At 47.4% G+C, this 19,388-nt stretch overlaps 1 protein-coding gene across 1 annotated transcript in view; it reads right to left on the reverse strand.

Moving 5' to 3' along the window:
* nav2a (neuron navigator 2a) overlaps nt 1-19,388 on the reverse strand; it is a 1,053,608-nt gene that overhangs the window by 655,470 nt on the left and 378,750 nt on the right. The gene's annotated exons all lie outside the window — the stretch shown is intronic.

The following is a 19,388-nucleotide window of genomic DNA, read 5'->3' on the forward strand; positions in this document are numbered from 1 at the left end:
ACAGCATCCTGGTAAATCCCCTCTGCACTGTTTATTTATAACAAGAACTATAATGAAATATATAACAATTACAACTGGTTAACTATTATCTAACTCCTAATCCCCCATTTTAATTTGCCCCCAACCTCTACACACACACATAAGACAGACAAATACAGAGGGGAAGAAAGGGATGAAAAAAATCATAGGTAAAAGGAAAGAGTCTTTGGGCGTGAACCCCGCCCCCTTCCATGTCGGAGAATCGCTGGGGGGCGGCGTGAACCCCGCTCCCGCTGGCCGCCGAATTCTCCAGCGGCGGAGTATTGGCGGGGGCGGGAATCACACCGCGCCGCTCACAGCGGCCCCCACGGCGATTCTCCGGCTCACGATGGGCCAAAGTCCCTCTCGGTCTATGCAGGTCCCGCTGCCGTAAATTGGACTAGGTCCTTTACCGGCGGGACCTGGTGGCGCGGGCGGGTGGGCGGGCGCAGGGTGATCTTGCCACGGAGGGTGTCCCCACGGTGGCCTGGCCCGCGATTGGGGCCCACCGATCCGCGGGCGGGCCTGTGCCGTGGGGGCACTCTTTTCCTAAGCTCCGGCCATGTAAGCCTCCACGATGACCGGCGCGGTGGCGAAGCCCCCCCGTGCATCAGCAGCTGCTGACGCTCCTGTGCATGCGCGGACCCGCGCCGGCCGGCAGAGTCCCTTCGGCCCTGGCTGGCGCGGCACCAAAGGCCTCCCACGCCGGCCGGTGGGGCGCCAACCACTCCGGCGCTGGCCTAGCCCCTCAAGGGGCGGAGGATTCCGCACCTTTTGGGGAGGCCCAACGCCGGAGTGGTTGACGCCACTCCGTCCCGCTGGGACCCCCCGCCCCGCCGGGTACGGGAGAATCCCGCCCTTTAGGCGCGATCTAACCAAACAAAAACAGTGTCTGTTCTGGGTGAGAATCGAGAGGTCAACGACCCCGCTATCCAACGGCACTCTGTTTTTTTCGGACCTCAATGGGAACACCCCACCGAGGTCACACTCAGCCACATTTCAAGCACCTCTTGTCTGTTCTTTATTGGCCACAACATCGGTTTCCTCCTCCTTGAACAGCGCCAGCTCATACAGCCGCAGGGCAACCCCCCCCCCCTACTCGCCCCCCCGGGGCTGCGATGACTAGCAGGAAGGCCACCATTGCTGCTTGAATTACAATATCCATTGTGTGCAGAGGGTGAAAGGCCAACATGCTAGAATGGTGCATAACCCCACGTGCCCAACCACGTCCAATGGGCTACATGGTGGCCCGGTTGGCACTGCGGGCTCTGCCTCCAAATGCACCACCCCCCCCCATCTCCGCACCCCTGGCCCCGTCAGCCCTCCCACCCAGCCACCCCAGCCAGTGCCCGGCCCGGCAGCCCTCAATCAGGCCTCTCTGGTCCTACCTCCTCTCTCTCCCTCATTAGCCATGACGCTGGTTTCATGATTTTTGAAAGCACAAGTGAATCGCACCGTTGGGAATTTGGCCCATCGATGGCGGAGAATCGTGGAGGCCGCGGAGAATACCGGATCAGGACCGCTAATGATATGCAAACGTCGTTTACTAAATGTGTGTTCTGGAATGCACTGACAGCACAGTTGAGACGATGGAGAATTGCGATTTGACGTCATATTGGCGCCTGCCACGATTCCGCCATCGGAACTGATTATCCACCCAAACACCTTTCCCGATTTCGACGTCGGCCGATGGAGTATCCCGCCCTTTTGTCTTTGTGAGTCTAGGATTCAAACTGAGCTCCTTGGATCTCTGAAAATCATTCCACTCAGGCAAGATCCAATCACCACTTGCTACAAGAGTGTTCTCGCCTTTAACTTCTCAATTCCTCATTCTCTCAGTTTCTTGACTTAAGCAATATGGCCAGCAATATGGCAGTACTTAAAGGTACATGCCCAGCAATATGGCAGTACGGTAGCACTGTGGTTAGCACTGCTGCCTCACAGCGTCAGGGACCCGGGTACAATTCCGTCCTTGGGTCACTATCTGTGTGGAGTTTGCACTTTCTTGCCGTGGGTTTCCTCCGGGTGTTCCAGTTTCCTCCCACAGTCCAAGATGTGCAGGTTAGGTGGATTGGCCATGTTAAACTGTCACTTTGTGTCCAGGAATGTGTGGGCTAGGTTACGGGGTTATGGGGATAGGGCGGGTGTACGTGGGTAGAATGCTCCTTCGAAGGGCCAGTGCTGTCTCGATGGCCGAATGGCGTCTTTCTGCACAGTGGGGATAGTAACCACCCATAGATCAAAAAGGACAATGGCAAAGAAAAGGAAAGGGGAAAGAAGGGAATACACAGGAAGGATCCCGCATAAAGAAAAATAACAAACACATAAGAAACAATAAGTCTCTCTACTTCTTGGTGTAAAAGGTGTAAAACAAAATGTGTACTGTACGAATGGGACAAGGTTTAGGAATCAAGTCCCTCTCCAGAGCTTTGAGCACATAATCTGAGGGGTGGTCTTTCGAATGAAGTCCCAGCTTCTCCCATAGGTGGATATGACAGATCTGATGACAATGTTTATCCGGAAGAAAGGGAGATCTCCCAGTGTTTCAGCAAACAACCAACCCCTCCACCAACTGGAAACTGATTTCCTGTAATTTATCCCACTGCTCTTTAGGGCCTTGCTGCCTACATATTGACAGCCTCATTTCCTTTACTTTCTAATAGAGACCTTACTCCAGAAGTAGCTCGTTTCCAGTGAGGCACTTTGGGACATTGTAAAAGGAACTTCATAAATGCAAGTTTTATTTTCTTAACTCTTGCTCTGCTGACATAATTCACATTTGCTCAATTTACTGACAAGTTATCTGATCAAGTGACACGTTCACTGTTCTGCAATGCAGCTTGGACATTTTTTGTTTCTAAGGCTGAGGCTGGCCACCTGTTCAAATGTCTTTGCCACGCCCTCCACTGCTGGTACGTACGGAGAAATGCACACGAGGTGGCTCCTAGCAGGGTACTTGATTTTTAGTCCTTTTCGGCCAGTCTCTGGAAGTATTTTTGCCTAAAATCCCAACTGATCGATGGTATAAGGCGGCCACATTAGGGAAATGCCGAGAAAGGCCAAGGCAAAGAAAGTTGGAGACAGACGTTCGTCGACGGAATTGGACGTTTCTTGGGGCTCTTTGGTGGAGAAAATGGCGGAGGCTGCTTCCGGGGCTCCGATCAACTAATGACCAGAGTGGCAAACATGTTGTAGGCTCAATGGAGCGGATGCGGGGGAGGAAGATCCACACCGTTATTTGCACCCAAGGGATAAAGATGGTTTTTTTTCCTGTGCCTACGAAGTTAACTCACGGACTGACTTTTCTGCGGTGCGTTGTTCTCTCCTCACCCGGGTAAAGAAGGTGGGATATTCGATGATTGTGATTTCGAACCGTGTTCCACATTTTGTACATTTGGCCCTAGGGTCAGGTCCCTCCCAATGCCCGCCATGGAGATTGGATACGGTGTTGTTGGCAGACAAAGGATTTTGCGAACGTATATTCTCTGCCATTGGGGAGTATATCGGATTCAATAAAAGTGAGGCTATCTCGCCTGCTAGGCTGTGAGAAGCCCTTCAGGTAGTTATCAGGGGAATATAATTTCCTCCAAAGCGCACATGGTAAGGGCTGCGGGGGTGGAGCGGCAGAGGCTGGTGGATCATCAGAACATGTTCGGCTCAACCCCGGTGTTGCTGACGAGTAGGAAAAAGCCCCAACTGCTCATGTCCACATTAATGCGTTGAGCTCGGGGTATTTTCCACTGAATAGGGGTATGAGGCAGGGATGGGCATTGTCTCCACTTCTATTTTTTTTAACAATAGAACCAGTGGGCATAGCAATACGATTTGATAGTAAGTGGAAGGGGATAAGTCGGGGAGGGAAGGAACGCAGGCAACGGAATTCTCCATCGGCAAGATCCTCCAGTCCGCAGGCAGCGCACCCACACCCACAGGTTTCCCTGTGCCGGAAAATACGGCTGGCAGACGGGAGAATTCCACATTGTTATATTATGGACCCAGTCCACACTATGGGTGAGATAATGAAGCTACGGGGGGGGGGCTGTGAGGAGGGTCTGTGGTGTTGGGGTAGTGCTGGAGGAGGGTCTGTGGTGTTGGGGTAGTGCTGGAGGAGGGTCTGTGGTGTTGCGGAGGGTAAACGCATCTACTTTGTGCGCGAGGCTGGGGCTGATACAGCTTAAAGTAGTTTACAGGGCGCACCTCACAGAGTCAAGGATGAGCTGCTGTTCAAGAAGGTGGAGGATGTCAGTGAGCGGTGTGGGAGGGACCTGTTTTGCTCCTGCCCGAAGCTGGAAAGGTTTGGAGGACAGTGTTCAGCAGCATTTCTTTTCTGTTAGTATCCTCTTTTATTCTCCAAGGATCTGTATGGCATTTCTTCAGAGCGATAGACAGTCAGGTGGTTTCGCTTTAACAAATTTGTCATTTTATTATTGGGCTCCCAATATTGAGAAAGTGCTGAGGTGGATTAGTGATCGGAGTTCCATATGGGGGCAAATGGAGGCGAGTTCTTGTAGGGGTTCTAGTTTGGGTGCTTTAGTAACTGCCTTACTGCCGTTCTCTCCTGCGAGATGTTCTTTGAATTCCATGGTGATGTCCACCCTGAGGATCTGGAAGTAACTCAGACAGCATTTTAAATTCAGCTCCATGTCGTTGTTGGCCTCTATCTGTAGTAATCATCTCTTTGTGCTGGCAGGCTTAGACTCGACGTTTAGAACATGAGAGGGAAAAGATCTGGAAAGTTTGGGCACTTGTTCATGGAGGGGAGATTTGCTGGTTTTGAGGAGTGTCGGAAAAATTTCATCTCCCTGAGGGCTATTTGTTTAGATACTTCCAGATTCATGGGCCAGGATTCTCCGACCCCCCGCTGGGTTGGAGAATCCCCGGGGATCGGCGCGAATCCCGCCCCGCCGCTCTGGCACCGGCTGCCCTATTCTCCGGCGCCATTTTTCGGGGCTCGGCGGGATTCCCACCACGCCGGTCAGGGGCCACCGGCAGCAGCCCCTCCGGCGATTCTACGGGCCCCGATGGGCCGAATGGCCGTCAACTTTTGGCCAGTCTCACCGACGTGAATTACTCACCTCAAACACCGGCAGGACCTGGCAGATAAGTGTGCGATGGGGGGGGGGGGGGGGGGGGAGGGGGGATCAGACCCCGGGGGGACCCCACGGTGGCCTGGCCTGCGATCGGGGCCCCTGTAGGGCTCCACCATATTGCCCGGGGGCGGGGGTGGAGAAGAAAACCCCCGCGCATGCGCGGAAATACACCGGCCGGTCCACAGTTGACGCCGGAGTGATTGGCACCAGTTTTCCCGACAGTGTGGGGACCTATCCCCATTATTGGAGAATCCCGATTTCCTTTTGAAGACTTTTCCTTCATTTCCTTTGGCAACACCATCATCCCTGTGGAAGAGGATTTTAGCTTTGGCCCAGTCTGCTGGGTGGATTATTTGGGGTATTTATGGTGACATCCTGTCAGCAGAGTTGGCCCCGTTGGATGAGGTGAAGGTAAAATGGGAGGCAGAATTGAGTCCTTTGCTGGGTGAGGTGTGGAGCGAGGCTCTTTGCAGGGTCAGCTACACCTTCTCCTGTGCTCGGCTTAATTTAATCCAGTTCAAGGTTGTTCATCTGACCCAGGCAAGGATGACTGTTATCATACTCATATGTTCTGGTCGTACCCCAAGTTGTTCAGCTTTTGGGTCTCCTTCTTTAACACCATGTCAGAGATACTTAATGTCAAACTGGCAATTGGAGGACTGGGGGATGGGGCGGCGGGGAGGAGCTGGCGGAGGTAGGATTGGATGCTTTATGGTTTGCGCTACCTGTGGGGGAGCGGATAGTCTCAGTGTGCTGTACACTAGGGCAAGGCTTCGTCAGGAGAACTTGCTCTACTTTTGGGGGCGTGCTTCTGTACCACTGCTCGTGGGGTCCGACACCCCTGTTGTCGTATATAATTCCCCTGTGTTTTGGGTGTTGCCTCCTCCTCCCCCCTCCCCACTTCTTTTTCCCCCTTCGAGCTCATCCTTCCCCCTCCCAAGTTGCTGGTCACAAACAGGTCCTCGAAGAGGCTGGTTAATTGCCCCCATGTGTAGTGGAAGCCCTCCTCCGATCCCCTGATAGCTAAAATTTATTTCTCTAGGTTCAGGAATTTTGCGCGGTCTGACAGTCAGCCCGCATGGCCTCGAAAAAGTGATCTAGCACCTGACAAGCTTGGGGCAGGACCAGACATGTGGGTGTGGTTGGCCGAACCTCTCTGGCACGTTCATATTTATCCTCCACCTCCGGGAAGAACCCACTCATGCGTGTCCTGGTCAGGTGTGTCCTGTGGACCAACTTTAGTAGCATTCAGCTCAGCCCTGTGCATGAGGAGGTGGAGTTCACCCTATGTAATGCCTCGATCTAGAGTCCTCCCCCTATCTCCATGCCCAGTTCTTCCTCCCATCTTTCACGTGACTTGTTCAGCCGGACCCTTACCCTCCTCTAACTGTCATCCGTACATGTCGGCGCACTTACTGACCCCTAATTCAGTCTGTCCAATACGGTGTGTCCGTATTGGGTGACCAGGGGAACATTGCGGTCTCATTGCACAGGAAGTCCCGATGTTGTACGTACCGGTGCTCGTTCCCTTTCGGGAGCTGGAGCTTCTCTGTTAGTTCCCCCAGGGTCGTTATTCTACTGTCTATATATCGGTCCCTTACTGTCAGCAATGTCCCTTTTTCCATGTTTTGTAGGTGGCTTCTATGTTCGCCGGGATAAATCGCTGGTTTTTGCAAACGGGGGCTGCAGCAGAATTTCACCAAATTTGAAATGCCTCGCACTGTTCCCTCACAACGCTGAGGACCTGGGTTCGATACCGGCCCCGATCACTGTCCGTGTGGAGTTTGCACATTCTCCTCATGTCTGCATGGGTCTCACGTTCACAGCCCGGGTAGGTGGATTGGCCACGCTAAATTGCCCCTGGTGCGACCATCAATTCACACGAGACGATTAGGAGAAGTGAACAGTGGTTTTAATACGCTAGATCTGTGCCTGCCTGCAACTGCTCTGTACTGAGTGCTGCCTACAGGCTGCAGGTTTATATACCACCCCCGAGGGGGCGGAGCCACAGGCGGATCCACAAGGGCATCAACGTAATACAACACAGTACAGTGGTGAATTGTAATAGCATACGTTCACCACAGCCCCTTAATTGGAAAAATGTTAAATAAATAAATAAATAGAAACACAGAGTACAAGAGTGAGGGAGTTATGATGAACTTTTATAAAATATCGGTTTGGCCTAGTTAGCACTGTGGCGCAGTGGTTAGCACTGCTGTTTCATGGCCCTGGGTCACTGTCTGTGTGGAGTTTGCACATTCTCCCCATGTTTGCACGGGTTCCGCCCCCACAACCCAAAAGATGTGCAGGGTAGGTGGATTGGCCGTGCTAAATTGCCCCTTAATTGTAAAAAATGGATTGGGTTCTCAAATTTAAAAAATTTATATTGGTTTGGTCTCAACTACAATATCTGGTGCAATTTCACGCACAATACTTTAGGAGGGATGCAAAGGCATCCCAGGAGGTGTAGAAAACATTTACAATAATGCTTCTACCAATGAGGGACATCAATGACGTGGGTAGATTGGAGAAGCTGCAGTTCGAAATCCTCCTGTGCTCTAACTCTTCCTTCATTATGTCGGTCAGGAAATGAGCTGTATCGATGCATGATCCTTTTTACTTTCCTTTTAATCCCACAGATGTCCCTGCAGAGACCTCTGTTTCCCAATAATTAGAAACAAATGCATCAAGAGCATATAGAAGAGCACTTAAATTAAGGTCAGGTAAGATTATGAAGTTGGCCTTTGAGTCACTTAGAAACTAAGTAAAGCACCAAATGAGAATTAATCACTGAGCTTTGCTCTGCTTAACTGCGGATCGAGGGGCCTAATTCTTAGGGAGCAATCACAGACGCAGCAGGCTACAAACTGGCTGCACCACCCAGTGAGACCTCTGCTTACAAACTGCCCGTGGGTCATTTCCCCAAGTAGCCAATAGACAAATGATCTTGTTCAAGATCTATTTATATCTATGGTCGAAGGCATCAGGAAAGAGTGGATTTGCCTGGAGGAATCCTCCTGACGGCACACTAGGGAAGTGATGGGCAACCTGGGCCAGTGAGTGGGCCGCATGAGTGGTCCGCCATCATCTCAACAGGCCACAAGATTGAAATTGGGTTTGTTCACGAACTATGACCCCATCAGTAAGAGTAAATACGTTGAATACATGCCGAACATTTCAAAATGAGTTACAGAAAATGCTTACTCATTTATATGTTAATAGAACTTTCATCAACTTTAAATGGTAAAAACAAAAGAGATATTTACACTTTAGGTGCAGTGGGAGCACACAGCTCTCACAGTCAATGTTGTGAGCAATCAGCACTTCCTCACTTTACTTGCCCTCGCTTTACGTGTGAATCCGTTCAGTCAAGCCGGTCGGAAAATAACTACACAATCAGCGGAATGTGGCAACCCTGCGTGTGAGCAGCAGTCAACAAAATGTCAGATGGGTCGCACTCAGAACCCTGCTGGGCTGCTTGAGGCTACCCGAGCCCTAGATTGCCCACCACTGGATCAGGATATCAGCGCCCCCAGCAGCAGCTGCAAGTTTTCCAGGAGAGGATATGTTTTTAGAAAGGTTTGAGAGAGGGGGTGCCTCCATTTTAGGATACACCCTTCGCCACATACCTGAAAGAGCAACTTACTATTGGCCATCCAGCTTCAAGAACCCACCCACTGTCCTTAATTGGCCAGCAAGCCTGCCCTCTGGCCAGTAATTGTCCAATCTGGTAATATCACTGTCAGGTGACAGTTCCCCATAGCCATCTCTATTTGGCCACTGCAGTTGGATTCTGTGTTGTTAATGCTCAGGATGGATTCTGGACACAAAGACCCACAAAGCTAAGTTAAATTAACACAACTAAATTTTGTTACACTACTTACTATACAGTTTGAATACTATTCCTAAAGCTAGCAATATTACAAACTATAATTACAACGTACACTATACTGCAGCACGGTAGCATTGTGGATAGCACAAATGCTTCACAGCTCCAGGGTCCCAGGTTCGAATCCCAGCTTGGGTCACTGTCTGTGTGGAGTCTGCACATCCTCCCCGTGTGTGCGTGGGTTTCCTCCAGGTGCTCCGGTTTCCTCCCACAGTCCAAAGATGTGCCGGTTAGGTGGATTGGCCATGATAAATTGCCCTTAATGACCAAAAAGGGTAGGAGGGGTTATTGGGTTACGGGGATAGGGTGGAAGTGAGGGCTTAAATGGGTCGGTGCAGACTCGATGGGCCGAATGGCATCCTTCTGCACTGTATATTCTATGTTTGACATTATGTGTTCCATGCACATTTACCTTGCCTGTTAATCTTTTCTATGGCACCTTCTCGAAAGCCTTTTGGTAATCCTGGTAAACTACATCCACTGGTTCTCCTTTAACAACCTCCTCAAAACTCCAATATATTTTCTGGGTAATTTGAGATGAGTAATAAGCACTACCTTCTCAGTGTTGGATGCAATGAAGAAAAATGTATACCTAAATTGGAATGTATATATTATGTATAATAAACGTATACTAACATAAAGTATGTATGTATAACTTTTTCATCTTTTGTGTCAATGCCACATGTAAATGATGCACCATTGTTTCTGATGATATTTGATCTAGCATTCATTAAAGCTGTGACTTGATAAATGTTTTTTAAGCCATAAAATTGTAACTAAATGGTTCGATAAATGTGACTGCACTCATTATTTTGGACAAAGCTGAATTTGTTATATGTTGGGAGCATGTTTCTTTCAAACCCACTTCAAACCTACAAAATATTTAAAGGATTAGCCAGGGTAGAATCAGGTAAGATGTTTCCGTTGGTTGGGGAGTCCAGAACCAGGGGGCACACTTTCAAAGTAATGGGTTGCCACATAGGACTGAGATGAGGAGAAATTTCTTCAGACAGAGGGTTGTGAAACTTTGGAATTCTCTATCCCAGAGGGCAGCGGAATCTCAGCTTTTGAGTACGTTTAAGGGCAGATTGATAGATTTCTGATTAACAATAGTGCAAAGGATTATGGGGATAGTGGATGCAAACAGCATTGAGTGTCCGATCATTCTCCCCGTGTCTGCGTGGGTCTCACCCCCACAACCCAAAAGATGAGCAGGATAGGTCAATTGGCCACGCTAAATTGCCCTTTAATTGGGGAAAAAAAGAATTGGGTACTCTAAATTTATAAATAAAAGAAGTGTCCAATCAACCATGATGGTATTAAATGGTGGAACAGGCTCAATGTGCTGAATGACTTACTCCTGTTCCGATGTTCCACAGATGGTTAGATTTAATTTTTAAAAATGAATTTAGAGTACCCAATTTTTTTTTCCAATTAAGAGGCAATTTAGCGTGGTCAATCCACCTAAGGTGACCGAGGGAGTCGTCCGGCCAGACTGTCATCCCCTCTTCCGCGGCTACATTCACGGCCTGGTGTCCCTGGAAAGGGAGCACGCGGTGTCCACGGGCGCAATCGAGGCCTTCCGTGCCCTTGGGCACCGCAGGGGCTGGGGTGCTTTATTGACTCCTTTAACTGCACTCTTATTTGATGTTTTTTAAGTTCCCGTTGATCTTTGTTATGTTCGGGCAGTGCCCCGAACAGGAGCGGCCCTTTTTTACGTTGTCCCTCAGTTTGTTTTCCTTTCTTCTGTTTTGTTGGTGGACCTCAAAAGAGTGGCCAATCCATCTACCCTGCACACCTTTGGGTTGTGGGGGTGAAACCCACGCAGACACGAGGAGAATGTGCAAACTCCACACGGACAGTGACCCGGGGCCAGAATCGAACCCGTGTCCTTAGTGCTGTGAGGCAGAGTGCTAGCTACTGCGCCATCGTGCCACCCTGATGATTAGTTTTAATGACGGGAATTTTCCAGGCGAACCTCTGGTCCTGCCGATGGCGAACCTCTGCCGTGGGTTTCCTGGTGGTGGAATGTGTAGACAACAGGAAACCCCATTGGAAGCGGGGGGACCAGACAGCGCAGCCGCTGGCCAATGGTGGACTGCTTCCTCCGCCATGAAACATGCTGCCGGGGGCGCAGAAAATCCTGCTCAATACGTGTATGTACAGGAACTTAGTTCCTCCCAGGATTTGGTTGAGAAATTTTTGTAAGGTTGAAAATTAATATTGTTGGCTGTGAGAGTGGAGGTGATTTCCAAAAGCCATACCCTTCACTTCTTTTGAACCAAGTAGAGATTTTTTAGAAACTTCCCTTCAATTTGTTTCCCTTTGTGTTCTTGCATGCCAAGTAATATTCCCTGCAATAGAATATTCGGTTTACAACATGGCGAGAGATTTGTGGTTAGCAAATTTTCTGTCGGATCTAATCAAAAGATTAGATGCAAAAGATTCAGGACAGAGATCAGAGGGATGTGAAACTGTGGAATGCACAACCAGAACTGGTAATTGAAACAGAGACTGTGTCAATGTTTAAGAGTAGATTGGGTCGGTGGTTGAAGAAAAATATGATAAAGAGAGAAATAATGCAGACATTTGGAATTAAAACTTCTGCATACTTGAAGGATAAGCACCATTTTGGTCTTCTAATGCCCGAAGGTCTGTTAATATGTGGTAATTTCTCTGTAATTCTATCTTTGGGGTCCAAACTTAGAGAATCTTATCTTTACCAGAAGTAGTAGTTTCATGTTGTATTCCCGAACTTCCTCTGGGGATGACTTTGCTTGCTTTGATTAGAATTATCTGGAGAAGGGTAAGTGGGCCAGTGTGACAAGTATCTGACCAACTCGGGAACTTAATTTGCTGAACGTTTGGAAATTTTGGCCACCCTGTCTTGATGCAAATTAACAGATGCTGGATGCTGATCATGGGCAGCTAAATGCTAAAAGGAAAAGTCATATTACTGGAAATGAGGGTAGTTGTGAATTTGGCTTGACAATTTACAATCCTACTGACTCACAAAGGGGAATGTGATAACAAGAAGATAGATGTCCCACGGGAACCTCACACTGAGCCCACACCTATGAAATAGTAAGAATCTGTACCATTCTTCACTCCCTTCACTTTACACAATTTTCTGAAAAATTTTGATTGTTTTCATGTACTTATTTTTCTGACTGAAGTTAATCGTTGAGAGCATTTTTATACAGCATAATGTTTTGCATTTCAACACACATTCTCAAAGGATCTTAGTCTAAAATCCTGGTCTGCACTTGGTTGGAATACTAAGAGCAGCAGTTCACTAATGCTGATCCATCTGATTATATTGTTACAAACACAAAGTTTATAAGATTGTGTTTTGGGATTGTCTCTGTAATTGAAGGTAAAACAGAGGAATGAAGGGGGTCCTGCGATTTGTTCTGAATTCTGCCCAAAAACAAGTTTGAGTGGCTTCGTTGTTAAAGTGGGACCCAGATTGTTTACCGGGAAGAAGGTGCAAGATGTTCACACCTGTAGTCAATTGCAAGGGCAAGGACTGTGGGCAGACTGTTAGTCTCCAAGACTCACAGGGAGTTGTTTGAATGTTAGGTTCCATAAACAGTTATACTTTAAGTTGTCTATTTAGTTCAAAGTTAGAATGGAATTGGGGGTCTTCAAGATAACTAATTAGCATTTCTACCTGGATACATGGCCCGTGTGATTCATGTTCCAATGGAGATGAGCTTTGAGAGGGGAAGAGTCCATAGTAAGCCAAGTTATTATTGTTTTACAGGTTTCTTTCCAATATCCCTGAACCTCTCAGATAGGGGTTCAATGTGCAAGAACCTGAGAGAGAGAACAGAAAAACAGAGGCAGTGTAGTCTCTATCTTTCATCATGGAGAATGCGATGGGAGCTCGCACTTGGATTGATGGGATCAAGGCCGTGATGATTTAAACAAAAATGGATGATCGACCTAGCTTTGGTTAGAGGGACGAATCTCCAGGATGGCTCTCTCTATGAAAATCAGTTTGGAGATTAAACATCTTCTGGCTAGAAATGTAGTCAAGCCAATAGGAGCTGAGAATAGTTTTGGACTGGTTCCTGGAGAGTGAAATGTTCATTTAAGGAACAGAGTAAAGTATGACTGTGGGCGGGAAGTTTAAGCATTTTACAAGTTAATTGGGGAACCTTTTTCCAGTTTAAAGTATAATTTGCCTCCTGAATAGTGTTTAGTTATTGTTGCTTATGGTTTGTTATAGTAAGTGTCTTAAAACTTGAAATCTTATTGTATGACCATTCCAGTCGGCTGCTGGATATTCAAATATCTCTTTAAAAGTTGTCAGTCTCCATGGGAATTGTAACAATTTCTCATTATACCGTTAATCGTTTTTTTGTCGTTCTGAGATTTTTTAATGAGTGGTTCCAATTATCTGTAAGCAAGCGGTGAAAGAAACCACTTCTACTGAGTCTCCTGTGAAATGGAAACTTTTCCCCCAATGCACAAAATTAGATCAAACTGCTTTAATTACAGAATGTTTCACAATCATCTCAATTCATTCTTGGCTATAACTAAGAAACACTACATACTAAAGCATAGTATTTGTTTTACTGAAAGGAAGCACACAACTATTTGGGATTAAGAATGGACTTTCATGTTCTGAAAGAGCCCCCAGCGTGGGTATTCCCATTAGCATTTAGCTCATTTAAAAAAAAAAGTCTTTCCAAATGTGAGTTTGGTCATGAATCTGTATTTAATGCTTTATGGGATAATGCCTGTTTCAGTGCTCAGAGATGCTGAACTTGATGTGTACATCTTGGCAGGATTTTCGCTGGAGGCTTTGGAACCTGTGGCATTGTGTATAATGTCCAGCACATTGAGAGTTAATGTAATGCTTTATCCTACCACCAGATGGAGCAAAAGAGCAGATCTATCAAAAGGAATGCCTCTCAGATTTCTGGGAGAAGGCGGGAGAAGGTTAGAGAGAGTAGGAGGAGAGCAGAGAACAAGTAGAGAGAGTGTGTGTGAGATAGGTGTTTTAGAATTTACGGAATTTACAGTGCAGAAGGAGGCCATTCGGCCCATCGAGTCTGCACCGGCTCTTGGAAAGAGCACCCTACCCAAGCCCACACCTCCACCCTATCCCCATAATCCAGTAACCCCACCTAACACTAAGGGCAATTTGGACCCTAAGGGCAATTTATCATGGCCAATCCACCTAACCTGCACATCTTTGGACTGTGGGAGGAAACCGGAGCACCCGGAGGAAACCCACGCACACACGTGGGTTTCGTGGGAGAACGTGCAGACTCCACACAAACAGTGACCCAGTGGGGAATCGAACCTGGGACCCTGGTGCTGTGAAGCTACAGTGTTAGCCACTTGTGCTGCCGTGCTGCCCAACCTTGGAGCTGAAGGTATTATTTTTGCGTGGATAGCAAGCAATTAGGAAGACAAATGGAATGTTGGTCTTTACTACAAGGAGATTGGTGTACATAAGTTACAGTTGTACAAGGCTTTGGTGCGACCACATTTGTAGAACTGAGTACTGTGTGCAGTTTTGATCTCCACATTAAGGCAGCATGGTAGCACAGTGGTTAGCACAGTTGTTTCACAGTCCAACGATGTGCAGGTTAGGTGGATTGGCTATTCTAAATTTCCCTTAGTGTCCAAAAAGGTTAGGTGGGGTTACTGAGTTATATGGATAGGATGGAGGTGTGGGGCTTAAGTAGGTTGTTCTTTCCCAGGGCCGGTGCAGACTCGATGGGCTGAATGGCCTCCTTCTGCACTGTAAAGTCTATGATTCTATGACAGCTCCAGAGTCCCAGGTTCAATTCCCGGCTTGGGTCACTGTCTGTGCGGAGTCTGCACTTTCTCCCTGTGTCTGCGTGGGTTTCCTCCGGGTGCTCCGGTTTCCTCCCACAGTCCAAAGATGTGCAGGTTAGGTGAATTGGCCATGCTAAATTTCCCTTAGTGTCCAAAAAGGTTAGGTGGGGTTACTGGATTACGGGGATAGGATGGAGGTGTGGGCTTGGGTAGGGTGCTCTTTCCAAGAGCCGGTGCAGACTCGAAGGGCCGAATGGCCTCCTTCAGCACTGTAAATTCTATGATTCTATGATTTAATAAAAGAGGCAGTCCAGCTAGGATTCATTAAATTGGTCCAAAGGATGAGCGGGTTGTCCTATGGTGATAGGTTGCACAAATTGAATTTATTTTCTCCAGGGTTTAGAAGAATGAGAGGCAATCTCATTAAAACATGCAAGGTTCTGAAGAGGCTTGATGGGGTAGATGCATGAGATTGTTTTCACCGGTCGGGGAATCTAAAATACAGGGGCATAGTCTCAGAATAAGGGACCGATTATTTTAGGACTTAAGTGAGGGGAAATTACTTCATTCAAAGGCATGTGAATCTTTGGAATTCTCTACCGCAGAGGATTGTGGATGTTCCATTGATGAATATATTTAAGGCTGGGATGGACAGATTTTCGGTTTCTCAGTGAATCAAGACATCTGGGGAACAGGCAGGGAAGTGGAGTTGAAACCCAACATTAGCTGTGATCGTATAGAATGGTGGCTCAATGGGCCTTAAGGTCTACTCCTGCTCCTATTTCTTGTGTTATCCCGATGGCACTAGTAGTTTACTGTATGGTAGTGTAGGGACTGGAATCACACATGAGTTTACTGAACAAGTTAGATTGTTTACAACTATCTTGCAGCTTTCATTCTGGTGCCAGCAGAAAAGCAGCCAAATTTATCAGGCGAGATTCCCTGCCGTGAGTCCGCCTCACTACCGCTGCAAATGAGGACGATAAATTTGGCACTCAGCCACATCTCCACTCACTGCAGCCGGAATGGAGAATGCTGCTGGAGCGAAGGAACAGAGAACCAGTTATTGAATTCAACTTGACAACTTTTCATGGTGGGATCTTACAATCCCTGCAACTTGCAATCATGTCAACACCATAATCCCAGTCAAACTCATATCCAAACTCCAAAACCTCGGACTCGGCTCCTCCCTCTGCAACTGGATCCTCGACTTTCTGACCCATAGACCATAATCAGTAACGATAAAAAACGACAGCTCCTCCATGATAGTTCTCAATACCGGGTCACTGTAAGGCTGCATACGTAGCCCCCTACTATACTCCCTATGCACACACGACTGTATGGCAAAATCCGGCTTCAACCCCATCTACAAGTTTGCTGATGACACGAACCTAGTGGGTTGGATCTCGGACAATGATGAGTCAGAATACAGGAGGGAGATAGAGAGCCTAGTGGAGTGGTGTAAGGACAACAATCTTTCCCTCAACGTCAGCAAAACTAAGAAGGTGGTCATCGACTTCAGAAAACAAATTATTGTACACACCCCTGTCTCTATCAATGGTGCCGAGGTGGAGATGATTGACAGCTTCAAATTCCTAGTTGTGTACATCATCAACAATCTGTCCATCCACATCGACTCTATGACCAAGAAAACATTTTTACTTCCTCAGGAAATTAAGGAAATTCGGCATGTCCGCAATGACTTTTACCATTTTTTATAGATGTACCATAAAAAGCATCCTATCTGGCTGCATCACAGCCTGGTATGGCAACTGCTCGGCCCAAAGCCGTACAAAACTTCAGAGAGTCGTGAACACAGCCCAGTTCATCATGCAAGCCCACCTCCCATCCACTGACTCTGTATGCTTCATCACCTGATCTCAAATCCACCTCCCCACCTGTTCCCCATATCCCTTTAACCATTTTTTATCAGTAAAAAATCTCCTTCTTGAAACCATTTCATTATTCCAATTCCCCAGCACTATGGGGCAGCAAGTTCCACAAATTCACCACCCTCTGCGAGAAGTAGTTCCTCCTCATCTCAGTTCTAAATCTACTGCCTCTCAACCTATATCTGTGACCTCCTATTCTAGATTGCCCCACATGGGGGTACATTTGGTCTTCGTTTACTTTATCAATCCCTCTTAGTATTTCACATACCTCGATCAGATCCCCACTCATCCTTCTAAACTCCAATGAGTATAAGCCCAAACTGTTTAATTTCTCTACATACATCAACCTTTTCATCCCCAGAATAAATCTGGTGACCCTCCTCTGAACTGCCTCCAATGCCACCACATCCTTCCTCAAATAAGGAGACTAAAACTGGACACAATACTCCAGATCTCACCAACACCCTGTACAATTTCAATAACACTTTTCAATTTTTATACTCCAGTCCTTTTGAAATAAATGCGAACATTCCATTTGCCAAGGTCCATTTATTCCTCGGAACTTCCCAGTGTCAGGCCATTCATTGAATACTTAATTTTTCTTCCAAAGTGTATCATCGTACACTTTTCAGGGTTAAATTTCATCTGCCACTTTTCTGCCCATTTGACCATCCCGTCTATATCTTCCTGTAGCCCAAGACACCCAACCTCACTGTTAACCACCCGGCCAATCTTTGAGTCATCCACAAACTTACTGATCCTACCCCCCACATAGTCATCTATATAATTTATATAAATGACAACAATTGGGTACACCACTGAACACTGGCTTCCAGTCACTAAAACATCCTCTGTCCTACAGCTCAGCCAGCTTTGAATCCACCTCATCAAGTTACCCTGTAGCCCATGTGTGTTTGCCATCTTTATAAGTTTCCCATGTGAGACCTTGTCAAAGGATTTGCTGAAATCCATGTAAACTACATCAACTGCACTGCCCTCATCTGCACAACTAATGATAATACTCGCTTATTGTCACAAGTAGGCTTCAATGAAGTTACTGTGAAAAGCCGCTAGTCGTCACATTCCGGCGCCTGTTTGGGGAAGCCACTGTGCTAAGTCAGCCCCTCCTGTGACCAACACCTGGTCACATGCTCAAAAAATTCAATCAAATTTGTTAGGCATGTCCTCCCTGTAATGGCGTTCCGGTTCAAGTCACCTGACCTGTTTTTTGTGCCATTTCACGTCTTGTTTTGTTTCTGCACAGTCACGTAGGCTGGTGTCTGGGCTAAAGAACACAGCGTGCGCACGTGCAGCCAGGTCCCTGCCGGCACATGTGCAGAACGCCCATGACCTGCTGGGAATCGAAGATTCCAGCCTCCAACTTTGACTTGAACTTGAAGTATCAGAGTTTCCTAAAAGTTTGAAATAAAATCTAAAATCCAGTTAAACTGCAAATCCAGCCCAATCTCTGATGCACTCCCCTGCACGAGCTGTCACCGAAGGAAGATATGCTTTGTGGCCGCCTGTGGCACAAACATGTGCTATTAGTTCCACAATCTTCATTCACAAACGTATCTGTCATTCCAAATGCATAGAAAAACCATTGAAAGTTCACCAAGTATAAATAACATGAAAGGAGCCAAACGCTTTCACAATCTTTAATTCATTCATTCATTCACAGGATGTGGGTGCTGTTGGCAAGGCCAACATTTATTGCTCAGGCTTAATTGTCCTTGAGAAAGTGGTGGCGATCAGTTTACTTGAATTGCTGCGGAGTGCGGGTACTCCCACAGTGCTGTCTGTGCTGCTGGGTGGGTTGGTGAATGGGTCGGAGGTACAGGTTCAGGACATTGATCCAGTGATGGTGCAGGAGCCATGTTACATTTCATAATCAGAATGGTGTGTGACTAGGAAGAGAACTTGGAGATAATGATGTTCCCGCACACATTCTACCTCGTCCATCTAGTTGGTGAAAATAGTCAATTTGGGAGGTGCTATTAAAGAACCCTTGGTGAATTCCTGCAGTGCATCATGTACACACCATGATGCAAGGAGCGAATATTTAAGGTGGTGGATTTGATGACAAGTGTCACATGTCAAGTATTCTCTGTGCCTGACGTGCTGAATGAAAATTCTATTCAAGGGTTCTTCCAAGCCATAGCACCAAAAAGAAACACTTCTGATCTGAATTCAACAAGAACATGCTTCACAGCCATTTGAAAACTCTGAAAATAGAAGTCCACAGGATAATGTGAAAGAGACAAGATATTAGGCGGGATTCGGCAGATCTGAATTGCACCAGTTTTACGATCCCTTTGGTTTTAAAGTGGGATGCAATTCAGTGTTCCACACCGTCCATAAATACAGGGGATTCCCACTATCAGGGTGCCACCTTGAGCGGCCGGACATCCCCCACCCTGCCCACAGACCCTTTATCCCATTGTAGAAAGCATTCTGGACATCCCGGGTCAGAGAATCAGCCCCTAACTCCTTATTACAAAGGTCCCTGTCAGGCACACCCTTATTAGAAGGGTCCCGGGGAGGAGGTCGCTATTACAGGGGTCCCTAGGGCTACTCCCCTTATTATAAGGGTCCCCATGGGGCGTGGGGGGGGGCCTGGTAGAGGGCGGGCAGTGCATTGTTGCGGGGGCACTCAGATGTGCTTGGATGGTCTCTACCAGCCCGGCCCTGGCATGGTGG

The sequence above is a fragment of the Scyliorhinus canicula genome, chromosome 9 (genome assembly GCF_902713615.1).
Source record: "Scyliorhinus canicula chromosome 9, sScyCan1.1, whole genome shotgun sequence".
NCBI lineage: Eukaryota > Metazoa > Chordata > Chondrichthyes > Carcharhiniformes > Scyliorhinidae > Scyliorhinus > Scyliorhinus canicula.